The 17,359-nt window shown below is 41.6% G+C and overlaps 1 protein-coding gene across 1 annotated transcript in view; it reads left to right on the top strand.

The window, feature by feature from the left end:
• The window catches only part of auts2a (activator of transcription and developmental regulator AUTS2 a), a 294,183-nt gene that overhangs the window by 207,400 nt on the left and 69,424 nt on the right, over window positions 1-17,359 (top strand).

Below are 17,359 nucleotides of genomic sequence, written 5' to 3'. Positions count from 1 at the left end.
CCACCCATTCCCCCATGCCCTGTGGTTATGCAGACAGCCAGCTCACTAGTACAGTGAGCGCACACACTCTGAAAATGTTACCAAGACCGGCATTCAGAGAATAATTGGCAGAAGATGCAGATGTGCTGGCTGCTGCGCTCCGAGGCCAGGGAAAAGAATATGATGTGTTTCGAATGGCAAGTGGAGGTGAGTCATACTGACACTGCTGGCCGTAATAATATTTCTGCTTGGCAAAGCTAACATAACCAGGGGAGGGAGACAGAAAGAATGTCAGCATGCAGACTGATGTGAGGATGGCATTTGGTGTTAGCTGTCATGCATCAACTTGAGTTCTGTGATTTAGCGTCCACAGCCACCATTTTCATGATGTTAATCAGCGCCAGGCATCATCTAGTCCATGTCTATCCTCCCTTTTCCCAAATCCGCCTCCTCATCTTCATACATAGAAACATGTCATGAGAGTGTGCGCAAGCATAGGCATACAGTTCTAAATAACAAAGCAAAAGACATGTGCCCTTTGGGTGGTGAGATAGCTCATTACCTATGAGCGACCTTCCATCTGCACTCATGGCTGCTCTGGGAGCCATTATGATTATGATGGAAATCTCACAAGCCATTACTGGGAGACAGCACAGGGCTCACTGCAGACACACTAATGGACTCATTTGTAATTGGGAGAGAGGGAAATGACTCTGTGAGCTAGCAGTGGCTTTGTTTGATGGAGTATGGAGGAGCGCATACTAGATTTGACAAATGAAAACGGGGTTAGTTGTCTATGTGAACTAAACTGCTGTGCTTCCTTGATCACTCCACATATGCATGCACACACACACACACACACACACACACACACACACACACACACACACAACAAAAACCCACACACACACACACACACACACACACACACACACACACACACACACACACACACACACACCAGCCTCCCTCTCTTCTGTCCAAAAAGTGACGTAACTCCCAGGAGCTTGTTCATATTCTCTTTTGATGGGGGAGTTGGGCTTTAGGGTTTGACAATCAATCTTTGGGTCCCACAGAACGTATTGGATGAGTTATTAAAGAATACATTTCTTAGAGGTGATAATAGTGTTGAAATTGACTGGTTGGGGGATGTGTCACCCCCTAAATCTCTGGATTAATAGTCAAACTCATTCTGGTCCCTCAGCAAGTTCTTCGTGCAGGACTATGGGACAAGTGGAAGCCTCAGAGATATTTAGGTGTACAGCTTTATTGGTGTTTTGTTCGTTCTGCTTGTTTCAGTAATTTGACTGCGACTATACATGAAATCCATATTGATCCACACTCACACTGTAGACTCTACAGTATAGAGTATTCTTCACCCCATAACTTATCTCTTTTCCTCACAGTAGTATCTGAGAAGTAAAATGCTGAGGTTTATTTTCTTATTTCTCAGTGTAATTAGCTGAGATTCCTTGTTTTCTATTTGCATTGTCCCCACAGCATTGCTCCACACATTGGTTAGGATTTGCTTGTTATGCCCCAATTCCAGGAGGATTAGAATAACCATAAGTGCTATTGTGAAAAAACATCAGCTCAGCATGTTTACAACAATAACTATAAATGCTTTAAAAACTGTGGAAAATGTCTTTCTTTTAAAATTGGTGCTGGACTGATAATACAGTGTATGCCAAGAAATAATTGCAGCAACAGTTGAAAAGTAACCACAAAAATAATTAAAGCTGCAAGCAGCGATGAACAGGCCCTCGCACTCCACGCAACTCGGGGTGTGCTGCAGCCGCGTCACATGCCATCATAACGACAACGTACGTGCACAAATAGCACAACTTTTAATCAGCAACATACTTTGACTGTACTGACCAGTTTTGAAGCAGTATCCAATGAATTCCCTAGGAGCGGTCGCTTGCTCGGTCCCTAAAAATAAGATAATATTTTGGCCTTGCATCACATTGCATCTACACAAAATGGACACAATTACAAGAACCCTGATGTGGAATAATGTAATCTATTAAAGAAGCCCTGGAATACAATGTTTAGCTTTCATAAAAAGGCAGCAAATTAGACATAATATTAAACTATTACGATATTTTAAAAGAGAATAAAACCCAAATCAACAACATCACACAATATGGCCTCAAAAACAGTTGACACAGCTCCTCTCCAATATGGCAAAATGTATGTATTTGTATGCTTTACATTGTGTTTTTAGGTGTTGTTGATATTCTACCCGCCCTGTGCGTGTCAACCATTATTTCAAACTGAGTTACTGAAAGACAAATGGGTGACTCAACATATTCTGACTCTATTTTTACAGTGACATCCACTGATTGTTGTACAATGTTGTAGTTTTTAAACACCTCAGTATGAAAAGGGAACAGGTACTGCATAATGCATTCAATTCTGGATGGCAGTTTCTCTCTGTTGTTAGTCCACATTCTATGTATTGAACCAACAGGACATTTAACTGCATGTTTATACAAGGAAGCTCCCTCAACAGGAGCCTGACAGGGACGAAATCAGAGAGAGAGATGGGAGGGAGGTTGTTGGCGGGGGGGGGCTAATAAGATTGCCCTGACCTGGGTGATTTATAGATTCATTTGTGTGCTTGTTTAGGAACCTGATCTGCATTATTCATGTCCACAGAGGAGCAGTACTGAGGACATTAGCTGGTTAACCCCTGCTCAGGTTAGGCCACATTATTTTAATGGCCATTGCGAGGGCAGGCCTCTCAGCCCCATTGTCAGAGTGAGAGAGAGGGAGAGGAGGTGGGAGGAAGGGGGAGACCACAGCTCATTTATTCCAACCAAAGAGCTATCTCCCTTACACAGAGAACAGGTGGGGCCAGGGCATTATTATTCAATTATGTCTGTTAACGGTAAACAATGCACAGCGCTTTAACGCTCACAAGAGAAGGATAATTGGTAACCGAATGCCTGGTGACTTTTGACTGCCACACGTTCCTTTATTTATATCACATGCCACCTGTCATGCATATGGTGCGTCTGCAGCATCCCATGTTTTCCGCACATGTAATTACTATTCATGTCTGTAATGATCATCCCTTGTAGCCATAAAATAGACTGCACTAGCTTTGACACAAGGCCACATTTGTCATTTTCTCTGTAGATTGATGTGACAGTTATTAGTGACACACCATTTTCCTCACATGAAGCTGCCACAGGAACCACAACATCCCAGCGTCAGTTTAATGTTGATGTTGTGTAACTTACGTCTGCATGTCTTTCTGGATGAACTGTTTTTTAATTTTTTTCAGCTTTCTTCTTTTTTCAACAATAAGGACCACTGTGTAAGTTTTAGTGGCATCTAGCGCTGTTGTTGCGGTTTGCAACCAGCTCGCCTCACCCTCCCATTCCAAACATGTGGGAGAAACTACAGTGGCTGCAAAACGCTCTATCTATAGGCAGTGTTTTGTTTGTCTGTTCTGGGCTACTGTAGTAGTACTTATTTTCAGGTGTATACACTATAAGATAATAATAAAGATCCTCCTAAATGTTACACACTGGACCTTTTAAAGATAATGTCAGTAAGTAGTTTGTCTGTAGTGAGAACTTGGTGATCTACCTTCTATATTTTACCATAAGAGACATTGGTGCCTATCTTTTGCTATTTCTGAAACATGTATTATAGGATCACTTTAGTGTTACAAATTACACACACACACACACACACACACTCACACACACACACACACACACCACCCCACCCCACCTCACCCCAGTTTAAGGAAGAACGAGATATGATAGTTTTCCCTCTATCTCCCCGGTGAGGATGATCCACCTCTTTCTGTGCTTTTTTCTCTCGTCTCTGGGGAGAATGCCATCATGCATAAAGAAAGACACAGAGAGCGGCAGCAGCATATGTCTGCCACGGTGGATGCGGCGCTGACAGGCCGAGCTTATCGTCTCTGCAGCTCTTCACTACAAGCGTGATTACCGCTGACAGCTCCGACTGCTGATAAAAGCGGGAACATTAAAGAAAACAGAAGAGCCGCGTAGTCGACGCACCAGTGTTTCTTCTCATCAAGCCCCCACTCGCCGCCTCCCCTTCCCAAACACCACCTCCACCGGCGCTCCAGCAGCTCCCTCTATTCCTCGTCTTCCCTGTACCCCACGCCAGGGTGTCAGAGCTGTCGAGAGCGGGAAGTGACATCACAAGAATTTGCCAGCAGTCTCGAGGCTCATCATGTCAGCGGCAGCCTGTCTTGTGTCAGGCTTCCCCCAGGCAAGCTGTGATCCAGCCCTCGTCTCTGCACATCAAGACTCCTCGCCGAGGAGGGGAGGGAAGGAGGGAGAGAAAAAATTAACAGAATGTTTTTCCATCTTGTTAACTGACAGCATCGTTTGTTAGAGCGCTGTCTCAGCAAGCGCAGTGTGTGGAAGGGTTTCAGATTGGCAGAGGGAAGAATTGGCAAGTGAAAGCATGGTGAATTATTGAGTTTGGATGAGGTGTCAGAGCTACTGCGTTTCTTTGCGTGGGTTTCCAGAAAGCATCTGAGGTGTGATAGGAGAACAAGCGTGGAGGAGTGCTTGATTAAAAAGCTGTGAAGATCGCAGGGCATCATTTTCTTGGGCTGGTCAGAATATTTGTGTTTGCATGTCTGTTTATGTGTGCATACTGTATATAATTACTTTGAACACCCAAGTTCAAGAAAATTGTACAAAAGCTGTCCCTTGTTTCTTCCAGAATGAGTTTCTACTCTGCCAGAGTGAGACACTGCTTCACGAGTCATGGAAAATCTGCTCTATCTCCTGGGTAAATCTCCATCTCGCAGATCTGGCCCTCTGTCAGCTCATTTGGACAGAGAGAGGGGCTGCCTCGGCAAAGAATGCTTTTGATTCTCTTTTCATTTATTTGAACTGATCTGCTGTGATTAAGAGCTCCGTGTCTCATTATTCTCTTTTGGAGAGAAGCGGGGCATTGCCTTTTGCCAAAATATTTGAATGATTAGGGCCCAGGCACGGGCCATGCCAAAGCGACGGGAAGCATTCACTCTGCTTATTAGATTCACTTAAATGCTGTTGTAAATCATCCCTGCCAGCGCATGCTGCCAGGCCCAAGCTCTAGTTCGAGAAGCTTCCACTGCCAATGCCAGAGCACAGTGTAGAGCCACTAGAGGCAGCTGAGGCTGTTGGTCTGTGCTGCTGTTTGTTTTAGCTCGGCCTCTTTATACACCAAAATGGTTGTTTGACCAGTTTTGCATTCATTTCCCAGATGAAAATGCAATTAATCAAGCAGCTGTGAGATGCGGGTGAGTATGAGAAAGCCGATCCTGTTGCAAGAGGTTGAAACCATCAGACAGCAGCTGGAGATGATTTCTGTCTCCGAGCTGTAATTCCTTAAGACATGAGTAACAATGACTTCAACTTCAAGGCACGGAAACATTTATGAATGCCAGGACACTGTTGTTTAGCCGATCTAGATTTGTCATATGAGAAACAATTGAAGTGTTAAATGTGAATGTGGTAGGTCCTGAGTGTTATTGCTATTGTTCTGCTAAATTTAAGATTGCAGAGCAAAATACAAGAGGAAAGAACGATGGCTTGCTGAGTACTCAAGAAAAAATACTCGCTTTGGTCTTTCAAAATACCCCTGGAAGCTCAATCAGGCCTTCAATTTTGGCACATTGTCAAGAAGCAAATGTAACAAATCAGAACATATTGTTCCTCAGGGGGCGTAATAAGAGCCTTTGAACCATGAGCTCCACTGCTCTGCTCATGCCCTCTTGGTGACAAACTGACTCCATCACTTTCTTATTCATATTACCCCAGTCTGCGTCTGTCATGAAAAGCCATCTGTGGTGATATGGCATCCCTGTTTGTCATTTGGTGACTTCCTTCAGAAATAACATGTGTCATCTGCCTGTCTGCTGAGGTAAAGGTCAGTGTGTGAGGATGGGAGAAACGTGAGGGGGATTTCCTCAGACCTGAATGGCCTATAAACACTCACCACTGGCTTTGGCTCCAGCACAGCTTGTTTTTCAATAAATGCTCTGGTGCAAAGGAGGACAAATGAGGATCATGAGGTGTGACTGGGGCTGGGGTGGTGGGGGTAGAAGAGAAGGAAGAGGAGGGAAGGGGACAGGCAATTTAACAGCGGCTGTGACTCGGGAGGAGGGGGGAGATGTATGGCGCCCAGCCAGCAGAGCAGTGGAAAACAGTGGTCCAGACTAATGATCCACAGCCTGATCGTTATGGCCCCCACAGAAAGGATGGGCACAAAGCGCAGTTCCCTGGAAATCAATTCCCAGGAAGCACATGAGTACTAGTTGTAAATCATGGCGGTATGGAAGGATGGATGGAAGGCACTGGGGATGAAAGGAGAAGGTGGTTGCGGAAGAAGGGGAGCTTTCTTGGGTGGATAGATAGAGCATGAAGGGGGAACTCTTTCGATCATAAACCCTCAAGGCAAAATTACTTGTGCCCCCCACCCCAACCCAGCTAAAGCAAACCAATGATGTGGCTGTTCCAGCCTTTTGCCCCTCAGCCACCCCTCTGCGTGATGGCTCCATTGGAGGTTAAGGCTGAGGTTTAGAAAAGTGTTCTCAAATTGATTTATATCCCTCAGAAGAGCCCCATCAATCCTAATATGAAACTAATGAAATCATTGGGTGTTGAGGGGAGAAGTGTAGGTGTGTGTGTGTAGGCATTTGTGCGTATGTGTGGTGGTGGGGGGTAGAAGTCACTTTAGAAACATATCATGATAAAGAAGGCATTGATCAAGGGGAGTCCAATGATGACAAATGCCACAGCTCTTGAGATAAACAGCCTAAAGCCACAGTAATGTGATTCAGTACTATCAGCCAGCATGTCCTCAAGGCTGCCTAGAATGAGAGTGGCTGTCTCCTGGGGCTTTCACTTGGTCGATAGGTTTCAGTTTAATTGATGTTTTGTAATAAATGTTTCACTCTATCCTTTATTTGAATATTTTAAAGGACCATACCAATGCTTTTGGATGTTTTTGTCCATAAATCATAAATTGTGTAAGTTTAAACCATGCAAAACAGTTATTTAGTTTATATATTTAGTTATTTAACACTGCTCATTTAAAACCTCTTTCTAAGATTCAGTTTTTACTTAAAGGGAAATTCCAGTTTCATTCAACCTGTGTGTTATTTTCATAGTTTTTACCGTTTTTTCTATCTATTAACGTGTGTGAGTACATCATCAAGTTTAATTAAATCTAGAATTATGGACTGGACAAGAAACACGAGTAGTCAGACGGGCTTGGAACAGACGTCATGGTTAACAGACTAATTTGGAAACATAAACAAAGGGGAATGGTAAAAATATTACCCAAATTGTGTGTTGTAAATATCTGTTACAGTTTGCAGACCTATTTCTGGTCAAATACCTACACCATCCTTGCAGTAGTTTTGTTTTCCTCTGCAGTGATTACATTCACGCGGCTCATGTGACTGCTCATTTAACACTTACCCCCTCTGACCCGTTTCTATGGGTGATACCATGTTTCGAGATCTTAGCATTTACTTTGGTGAGCCCAATATTATCATAACTGAAAGAAATGGTGGCCAAAACTACAAAAATAAGACTCAATTTGTAATGAACGTTAGTTTTCTTTTTTTCTTATAAACATATAGGTGTGTGAGTGGGTATTGGGCTCAAAATCTTTGTGAATAGGCACCACAAATGTAAGTGTTAGTGATATGCCTGCGCAATGTAGCCAGTGTAGACTGAGTCCAAGAGTCTCTATCAAATCAAATAGACACCATAACTCGTATACACACATTGCAGGGAGAAAAAAAGTGATGTGTGTATTGCACTGATGATTAATCAGGCCACAACTTAATGTTTTATCTCCTCCTGCCTATAAGCTGTGGCTCCTGCTGCTTTTCAGACTGTGGTGGAGCCCTATCAGTTTCAGCAATAACAAATGAAACCATCCCCCTTTTCCTATTTTTTTCTCTCCCACCGTCATTCTCTGCACTTCATTATGCAGGCAGCCTGACGCTATTTGACAGAATGTGCTATCTGCAACCCCCAGCTGCAGTCCCCCTCTCACTATCGTCGCATCGCTGGCAGCTTAACCCCACTGCTGCCTGCCACAGTGAAGCAGGGAGGAAATGATGATGCTGCTGCTGTCTGAAAAGAGAGTGAGAGGAAAGAAAGACAGACCCAAAGCACCTATGTGGATGTTGGTATTTTGGTATCACAAGTGTTTTGCTGTGTGGCAGGATTTTGGCAGAGGTGCCTTACAGTCTGCAGAATTACTTCTTACCATTTTACATTATATTGTCAGCTGTAAAAGGGTCACATTTAATGGCAGCTTTCCCCTCAGTTTTGATAGTGTGCGAATATGTAACTTCAGTTAATCAGTGTGTTACAGTATGTATCTGAACTTACATCAACAACACAAGAATACAGGCTAATTCAGCATTCTAAAGACCAACAGCATCAGCTGAAAGAAAAAGCCTGTTTCTGGCATCAAAATCGAACACGCCTGCCCTTCACCCAATCTTCATTTCCTCACTTTTTGCAGCACTACATAAACTTCATACTACATTTTGCATTTGTACTGGACATTGACTCTGAAGTAAATCACCTATCCTCACAATCACATTCTCCAATATATTATAAACATCATTGTGAGATTGGGCTGTGACTTACATACCCAACTCTATACAGTGGGCACCGCTGAGTGCAGTATATATAGGCTAAATTCATCAACCTTTTGTGTCCCTGCCAAACTTCTAAAATTCTTGGAAGACAGATCAGTCTCCAGAGATCTGTAAACAAGCTTAATGAAGAAACAAGCAAACATCTTTAAGGGTGAGCCTCGGAAAGCTGCAGGTCTAGGAAGTGCAGCATATCTAATTTGTAGGTTAATGTCGGTGCAGGCTTATTTATCCGGATTATCCTCCGTTCAGATAATTAGGAGCAACGTCAACAAAGACTTTGCTTGTGCCTGGCATGTAACTTTTATTGTTTGTCCTTTTATGTCATGGGAGCATGTTTTAGAGTTCCTGTCAGTATTTTAACATTAGACCTATATTGGATGGAGACTGCCATGGTTGGCTTTCATTATTATTTCATTTGCTGACATTGCTATTCAATTTAATACTTGAAAATATGAGAACATAATAAAGGATGTGATATTGTGCTGCATATTCTAAACAAACTACTTAGCCTGTAAAATGTATTTGCTTGTCATATGCATATTTTTAGCACTAATGATGCATGATGTCGAATCATAGCAGTTGTGCTGGCTGGTGCATTGTGGGTAGTGGCATAATGAGTATGGTCTGAGATTTGCCAGTGACAGGCCCTCATTCCCTGGACTTGGCTCTGGTCTGTCTCTCCCTATGCGTGTTAACTGTCAGGTGCTGAGAGCCAGACTGCCGTTGAAGTTTTTTTTCCATGCTGTCTGCTTTTGATTTCTTTTCCCAGAGGTGTTTAAAAAAGCAGCTCGATTGTTAGTGACAATCAGCCGCTCTGGCCCTTTTGGGCAGAAGGTTTGATTTAATCGTGAGGCTGTCATTTATTATTCTGGAGCGCCAGCCGCCCCTGTGAGGCCTGGGCCTGATCAAGCGCCTCGGAGCTGTCCCCAAGATCTCACTCTTTTCCCTTTTCCCCCGTTATGTCTAAATCCTCAATACAAATCGCGGTGTTTCGACTCTCCCAGTGGGGCCTATTACTGCCTGTGGGGCATTAAAGATCATTAATAGTGCTGTCAGAGAAAGAGAGGGAGAAAGGGAGTGAAGAGGGGGGAGAGCGGGGAGCGGCAGTGAGTTGCTTAGCTGCTCATAAATGGGAAATTAATACATCTGCTTCATTAATGCTGCCTCGTGTTTGATGTTTGTTAGCTGGCAACTTTAATGATGTAGGTTTGAGCCGACGGGGCGCTTGACTAAATTTGATTCCTCCAATTAAGTAGTCAGGCTTCTTTTCTTTTGGGAAAATGGTTAGAAAGGAAAAACTGCTGCCTAATTATGGACTCCAAACCTTCAGTTTTGTGGCTCTTGCTCTTTTTTTCCTCCCTCCCCCTGTTTTCTTTTCTCTATTTCTATCACTCCTCCTCTGTCAGCAACTGATTGCAGCAGCACGTTCATCAGCAATGGCCCGTACTAAGTTGTTTACCATTCACTAATCAAGGGGAAATATTTTAATCAGTGCCTGCAACATTCTTAATCATTAACATTAGCAAATGGTGTATGTTAATTGATATATAGTGCAAGGTGATGATAGTCTTAAGTGCAAATGATGAAATTACCACTATCAAGGTTCTAGACAAGAACAACTGCATCTTAATCGCAGCCTTGGATATCAAAAACACAGGAAACATAAAAGCCCCTGAAAAGCTTTTTCTTATGCATGAATTCCACCCCACCATACATAAAACAAAAACCACTCACAGCCCATGAAAAGAAGACAGTTTAAAGCAAAAAAGAGATATTGTAGAAAACGACATTCATCCTGCTGAGTGAGATCATTCTTTCATGTATTTGTAGTTCAGAGACAGAAAGCAGCCCCATTATGTAAAAATAAGAATATAAAATATATCTGTGCATTGTTCTCAAGTTGTCATTTGCGACACACTGTTTATAGAAGAGGTTACTAAAGGTTACTAAACCATTAAATTGCATGAACAAGCCATGATTCAGATGATGAGAAAATAAATTGTCCAGTTGTAGTTCATAAGCTCTAGTGACGGTCTCGAAACAAAACAACACAGCTGATTAATATACTGTATTAACATGTGATTAATACATTGACTGTAGCTGAGTCAGGAGGGGATGGCACTGTGTTTGCACAGAATTCCATTATTCCCATCAGTCTCCTCTTTTATATGTGGCCATTACTGTAGGGATAATGGTGCAATGAATCGGTTAATCTTCATTTCTGCTTTTAAGCATAGACGGGATCATATACATATAAACACTGTATTGCACTGTATTCATCAGCATGACTTAAACCAAATTAGAAATCACCTCAGTTCACTAGTCCTCAGAAAATGTGGCTTCAAAAGAACCTTATTTCATGCATGCTTGAGCCCAAGATTGAAGTTGTGGGGGAAGCAAAAGATATGGAGTTCTGTGGTTGGTTGTGGTTGGACTTTTATCATCCTCAGATACCAGTTTAACCCTTGAAATGCTTGAAGTAATAATCACCATATCTGCTTTGCATCTCACAACTTTCAGTAGTATAACTTTGGATATATAGATATTTATATTATTAGTATAATCCCAAGTAGATGCAGGTAAATGTAAAACACCATGCTATAAATACACCTGCAGATAATTTCTACTACTGTCTACCTCAAAATCCTCCTTTCATGCCTATCCTCATTGACATAATACCCGAAGAGTGCAATGAAGCAGTGAACGCAACAAAGTATAATTCAGTAGACCATGATAAAGTCTGGAAAAAAAGAACTTGAAGTTATTTTACTACAGTTTGAAACAATTACAACTATAAACATTGTTACAAAGATGGGTTACATTGTGCTAAATGCCTAGTAGCTGTATTTGTTAGCTATAAAGGAGGTAAGACATTCAGTAATTTGATATGTAAAGTACCATGAGACAACCAACAGAGCTCCAAAGTGTCCAAACTGTGTCTAAATAGCTGAAGCATTTGTAAAACAGCAACATTACTTTGTATTTCAAAGAAAGGAACAGTGGGTACAAGTTGAAACTGACAGTGTAGTACAGTGTAGTCCACAAGTATTTGCACCATTATCCACTTTCTATTGGATTTGATTAAACAATGACTACATTTAAAGTGCTGCGTTATAGCTTCAAGGGTGTTTGAGGTCAGTCACAATCAGGAGAAGAATTAAAAGCCCTTTTTACACATAGTCCCCAGATTTTTGGAACTGATAGAGCAGCAAGACCATATGTGTGTAAACAGCCTTAACTTAAAGTCAAAAGGCAGCAGTTTAATCCCATAGCCATTGTTTTGTTGTAAATCCACTGTACTGAAGTACATAGGACACACAGTAAAAAATTGTGTGACACAGTCTGCTCTGTATATAGCATATATTGGTATTTAACATGTGACCCATCTTTTTAGCTTTCTTTGACTTCAAAGTCAATATCCTTTTTCATTTAGTGCTTCCATAATTTTGTATTGGATGTTTAAACATTGTGGGAAATGTCAGATTTCTGTTCAGCCAAATAATTGGGGTTGGGTATCATCTCTATCAATCAACAGCATTACTACCAGTGATCTTCTGCCCTGTTGGCCCTCTTATCTCCTTGACGTGATGTCATCAGAGACAGATAGTGACGACCCACTCATGTTTAGACTACAGTCAACTCATTCCACCATCTTCTCCGTTCTTTGAATTCAGCACATCAATTCTCCAACCTGTGCTCTATAGGAGCGTATTGGCTTGGGGCAAGGTATATGCAGGTTGGCAAGCATGGAGAGCATTAGAGGACTGGGCCTCAGGCTCTGCAGACATGGGACTAATGATAATGGTCGCTCTTGAACAACCGGCCAACTAAGCACTTTATTCTCTCTTCCCCCCCTTTTCCCTCTGATCCTTTCACATACCTGGCCCATCCTCTGCTTTGGATAACAAAGGTGAAATTGTAGTTGAATTGAAATATATGCAAACGAACTCGTGCTCTGAGCTTGAATCTTGAATCTTATTGTAGGAATGTAAAGTGCTGTACTGTAGCAGAGTTAATGAAACTGTGCAGCGACTGTATAATATGTGATATTTTTATGAATCCTGGTTTGGCTTTAAAAGATTCACTGATATGAACTAATTCTGGACAGTGGTTTTAGTGACACACAGAACTGACAAAGGGTGACTTAAAGGGAATATCTGGCGATTCTCAACCAGCTTTGTGTCATTTCAGTGTGGGTAGTATGTGAAAATTAATCATTTTTAACTTCCCTCCACATTGCCTGCACCCAGAACTCATTTGCCAGCAAAAGTTGTCTGATGGACTTTTGCCATCTCTAGGGCTCAAACAACAGATTGTACTTTTACCTTTACATTTTTTTTATATATCCAACTCGTTGCTGTCAGTGGAAATCTCAGACCTCGTCTTTATTTTTTTGTTCTTCATAATTAAATGCTATTGGTAACTTGTCTGTCTGTGGGTGTTACATATATTTAACCAATAAAAAGTATTAAAACCAACAATACCAACTTTGGTGACAGAGTGTTACATTTTGTAAAAACACAGAATTTGTATAATTTGCTGAAAAGTAACGATTTTGGACGCGCAAGGTTTCTACCTGACAGCAACAATATTGTAATGATACAATGGTGGGGGAACATCGGCAACTTTTCCCTTTAATACAGCTTTGGGCCACTAAAATGGTTTCAGTGCCTCTTGGAAAAGAATGTGAAATCATGGATTTTATGATGAAAGAATTCTTCATTTCCTCATGGAAACTTGTCATTTAGTGTTTGGTTGGATTGAGGTAGAGAACACTATCCCTGATGCTGTGGTTACTGATCATAAAGTGGCAATCATAAATGAGGCAACTTTGGATGCTTTAACAAGATATAGTTCAAGCTTATCAAGTGTACTCGTAGCTGATATAACCTGGTGGGCATTACTGCCTGTCAGACCTCATCTGGTGCCCATGGGTCAGCTGCCTGGACTACTTTTCTGTCCTTAGTTTCTTTCTTGCCAGCTAAATGGCTGAGTGGATGTAACTGATGGCAAATGTTGCTCAATATACATGCATATGTTGCTTATCTTGCACACTTTTACTAACTACTTTCCTGCATATTTGTAGTTTTGGCCGTTCCCTGTGTGCTACTTGTGGTATAAATGGAAATGGTATAAACCCTTTTAAACTGTGATTTCTTGCTGATGCATAACCAACATCTATTATCAATGTAAATGAGCCGCCAACTTTCCTATTTAAATGGGAACAAAGTGGAAAGTGCGCTTGCAGGCATGCTGAGGGAAGACGAAGGGAGCAAGAGGGAAATGAGAGCTGCACACAAACAAGCCATTATTAAACACATTTCTTCTTTAAGCTGCTTTCTGAAGAGCATCAAGCCTAGAGCACTTTAACTTGCCAAAAACAAGCTCCTTTTTTTGTGCTTTGAAATCAGGAGGTAAGATCAACACGGGATAAAAAGCTCAACACACAGGAAAGCAGAAGGACGCTTTATTTGTTTACCGTGCGGCAGGCCGAGGGCGATAGTCAGACTTCTCTTCATCCACAGGAGAGCTCCTGCTTGGCGGCAGCGCCGATGCAGCACATTGCCTCCCACCAGCATTGCACACAGCGCCATCTGCTAGGACCTGTTGGCTTGTTTGTTTTCCAGAGCAAACAGCAAATCACTTCTTTCCTGTTCCTGCTTTTTACCATATGCCACTGCCTGTGTATCAGAGCGAGGCATGTATATTAATGAAGTTAATCAAAGACGCGCACACAACCACATCTGCCAGGGGAATTTCCAAATGATCGCACCCGCCAGTTGATTCATCACGTCACTACCCCCTCCCCTCACTGTGGCCACCTTACGATATATATAAAACATTTGGACTGAAGCATAAATTACCATTTTTTAAAATCATTCTTAATATACATATAATCTAAAATGTAGGAGGCTAAAATTCTCGGGGTTGTACTTAAAAAAGTGTTACGTGATCCTATGATGTCCCTGTTATTGCCATTGAGTAATGTGTGTAAATATACTGTACTGTACTAAACCAATTAACATGCTACATTTATTTTGTAAATAGAGCTGTATATCTCACATTGATCTATGTCACAACAGGAGGCACTGCGTAACGATATTACTTTCAGCTAATGTAACATTTGAGAGATGTCACAAGTTTTCTTCTTGGTGTATAGCGGTACTTGAAGAGAACCTGAGATCCCAGTGTCATTGCAATTAGTGGCTACGTTAAACAGCAGGAACAACACAGCTAAGCAATGTATCCCTGTACAGATGGCAAATTATCCTGCTGACAAGCTGCTGAAACCCTCAGAGCCTGCAGGTACACATGGTGGGCCGTTGTTTCAAAAGCATTGACCTAACTTTGTGTATAGTGAAAGATTACCTCCACTGTTTCACAAAGTGGGTATTTATTGTCATGGAACCAATAACTGCAAGGATTATTTAGTGATTTCCTGCTAATCTTGCTGCCAATATTGACTGTTGCAGTAGATACATGTATCTGTACATCTAACATAAGAAATGATTCCATTCACTGTAAACTTGTTAAAAAGTTATTAAATTAAAACTTATAGGCAGGTTACTCACATCTTTTGCATTATCTCATAGTTTAAGGGGCCATTATCCTGCATCAAAGGCGCTTGTCGGATGGTTGAATATCTGTGAAACTCTCACTTTGTAACTATTATGCTTCAATTTGTTATTTTGAAATGCTACCAGATCCAAAATCGATCTGATTATCAAACACTCACACTCTGTAGTCTTGAAAGGTGGCTGCCCAAAGGTTTTAGTTCTATCCTTCACTGAGCACAGTATGCATTTGTGTTGGTTACAATAGATTTCATGGGTTTTCATGGGTGGAAAATGACAGGGTGAGTAGGAATTTACTGTGATCTCTGGCGTTTCATAAAATTGATGTTTAAGAGCATAGCGTGAAAACGTATCCACTTATCAACATCTATTGTTAAATCACTGAATTAAAACATATACTTAAAATCCCCACTTTATTCTAGGCCTTTCTAGAAACATGTTTCTCTATATGCCCCACCGACCGCTCACAATATGGACTCCAGTCCATGTATTTATACTGTAAGAACTAAGGTGGTTTTTATTTTAGGGCTACAGCATTTGCCACCGGTGTGAGCGTAAGCAGCTGAACTGCGGACATTACCACAATGTGATTTCTGTATTGGTCACAACCCTTATCTCTCAAGGAAGACCATTTTTACTTTTCATATTCATCATTAGTGCTACACTACAAACAGTACAAACACCAACCTGAAACAAAGGAATTCAAATGAGATATGACAAAATTAGAAACAAAGGATCCTGGCAAAGGAAATGTCACTCTCAAATCACAATAGAAACCAAAGCTATGTTCTTTTCATATTATAGAGGTTTTTTGAACAGTTTTTAATTATCATTCTTATTAATGAAAAGAGGCTTGTTCCTTAAATTGCTAATTGACACTGACAATGGAAAAGACAACTGTTCTTTCAGAGTCTATTAAGTTCTATTCACTCTCACTTTGGTAAGTACTGTGTGTCAATGTTACACTACGACTGCACTGCATGTGTTGATTTGTTCCTACTTAGTGCATAATTACACTTGTGGGTTTGCTGAGAGGAACTTAACTTGATTGTTCTGCCCGTCACTCAGTATGAAAAAAGACAAATATGAAATGACGTGTTTGAGGTTGCTTGATTATTGCCTTTGGTTGGACATAATTGAGGACATATTTTCTGAAACTCAGCTTTGTGGCTTTCAGTCCTTACCTTGCCAACTTTACAACCACAATGTTACTGTAATGTATCTTTAATACATCTCTGTGCAACTGGTTAGCTTTGTTTTGGACTGTGTTTTGTTTTCATGCTGCATCTGTTTTTTTTCCTGAGGTATCTGACAAGGCGTTCCTGTCATGTCTGGTCCAATAAAGTCTGCTCAAACACAGACATGGACTCCGAGGGCTTACGGGCCTGTGCTGGACCCACGTGTCTGTGCCTCAGGCTGTGTCATGCATGATTGCCTACATGATGCCTACAGGAGTTTTGGAAAGAGGAGGCATCAAAACAACAGTACAACAATCTGGCAAGGCTTAACCCCACACCTAGGGAGATCTGAGGCATGAGAGGAAGAACGCTCTGTCTGTCTCAAGGTCTTCTCCTGGGTCCTTGCTGATGAGTCAGTCAAAGGGTTGGCAGATTTCCAGCAGCCAATTTTACCACCCCTCAAGCCCCCAAAAAACACAAACTGATCTCCTCCCACCACCGAGGTTGGCTCTGGGCAGCAGTCTAGCTGAAGGCAATGCCCTGATCAAGCATGGTAGTGGTCTAACATCCCCCGCTCAGACAGGGATATATTGTGGGCTGTACACTGCAGTCTGGGAGCCGCTGACCTTTTGTTAACTTGACTGATGGGTTTATACTTTCTCAGCACAATATAATTGCTGACAGCTCCATTCGATGTACTCAGAAACATGGTAGACCAGTGTTTTTCCTTGCTCAAAGTTACTTAAAGTATACTTACTGTTTGACAAGTGGTGTAACATGGTGTGCAGACATTGATCGGTCACTCAAGTTTTTTTCCCAGTGGGTTAATCTGGGGATAAATTTAACTAACCTCAGCTATAGATTGTGTCTGTAACTTTGTGTCTCTCAGAAATGTTTTTGGAACAGACCCATTCTGCAGCCCTGCAGTCTTGGACATTTTTAAGGACAGAGTT

Source organism: Dicentrarchus labrax, unplaced genomic scaffold (genome assembly GCF_905237075.1).
Source record: "Dicentrarchus labrax unplaced genomic scaffold, dlabrax2021, whole genome shotgun sequence".
NCBI lineage: Eukaryota > Metazoa > Chordata > Actinopteri > Moronidae > Dicentrarchus > Dicentrarchus labrax.
The sequence above is the reverse complement of the archived record's forward strand: the minus strand, read 5'-3'. Positions and strand labels throughout refer to the sequence as shown.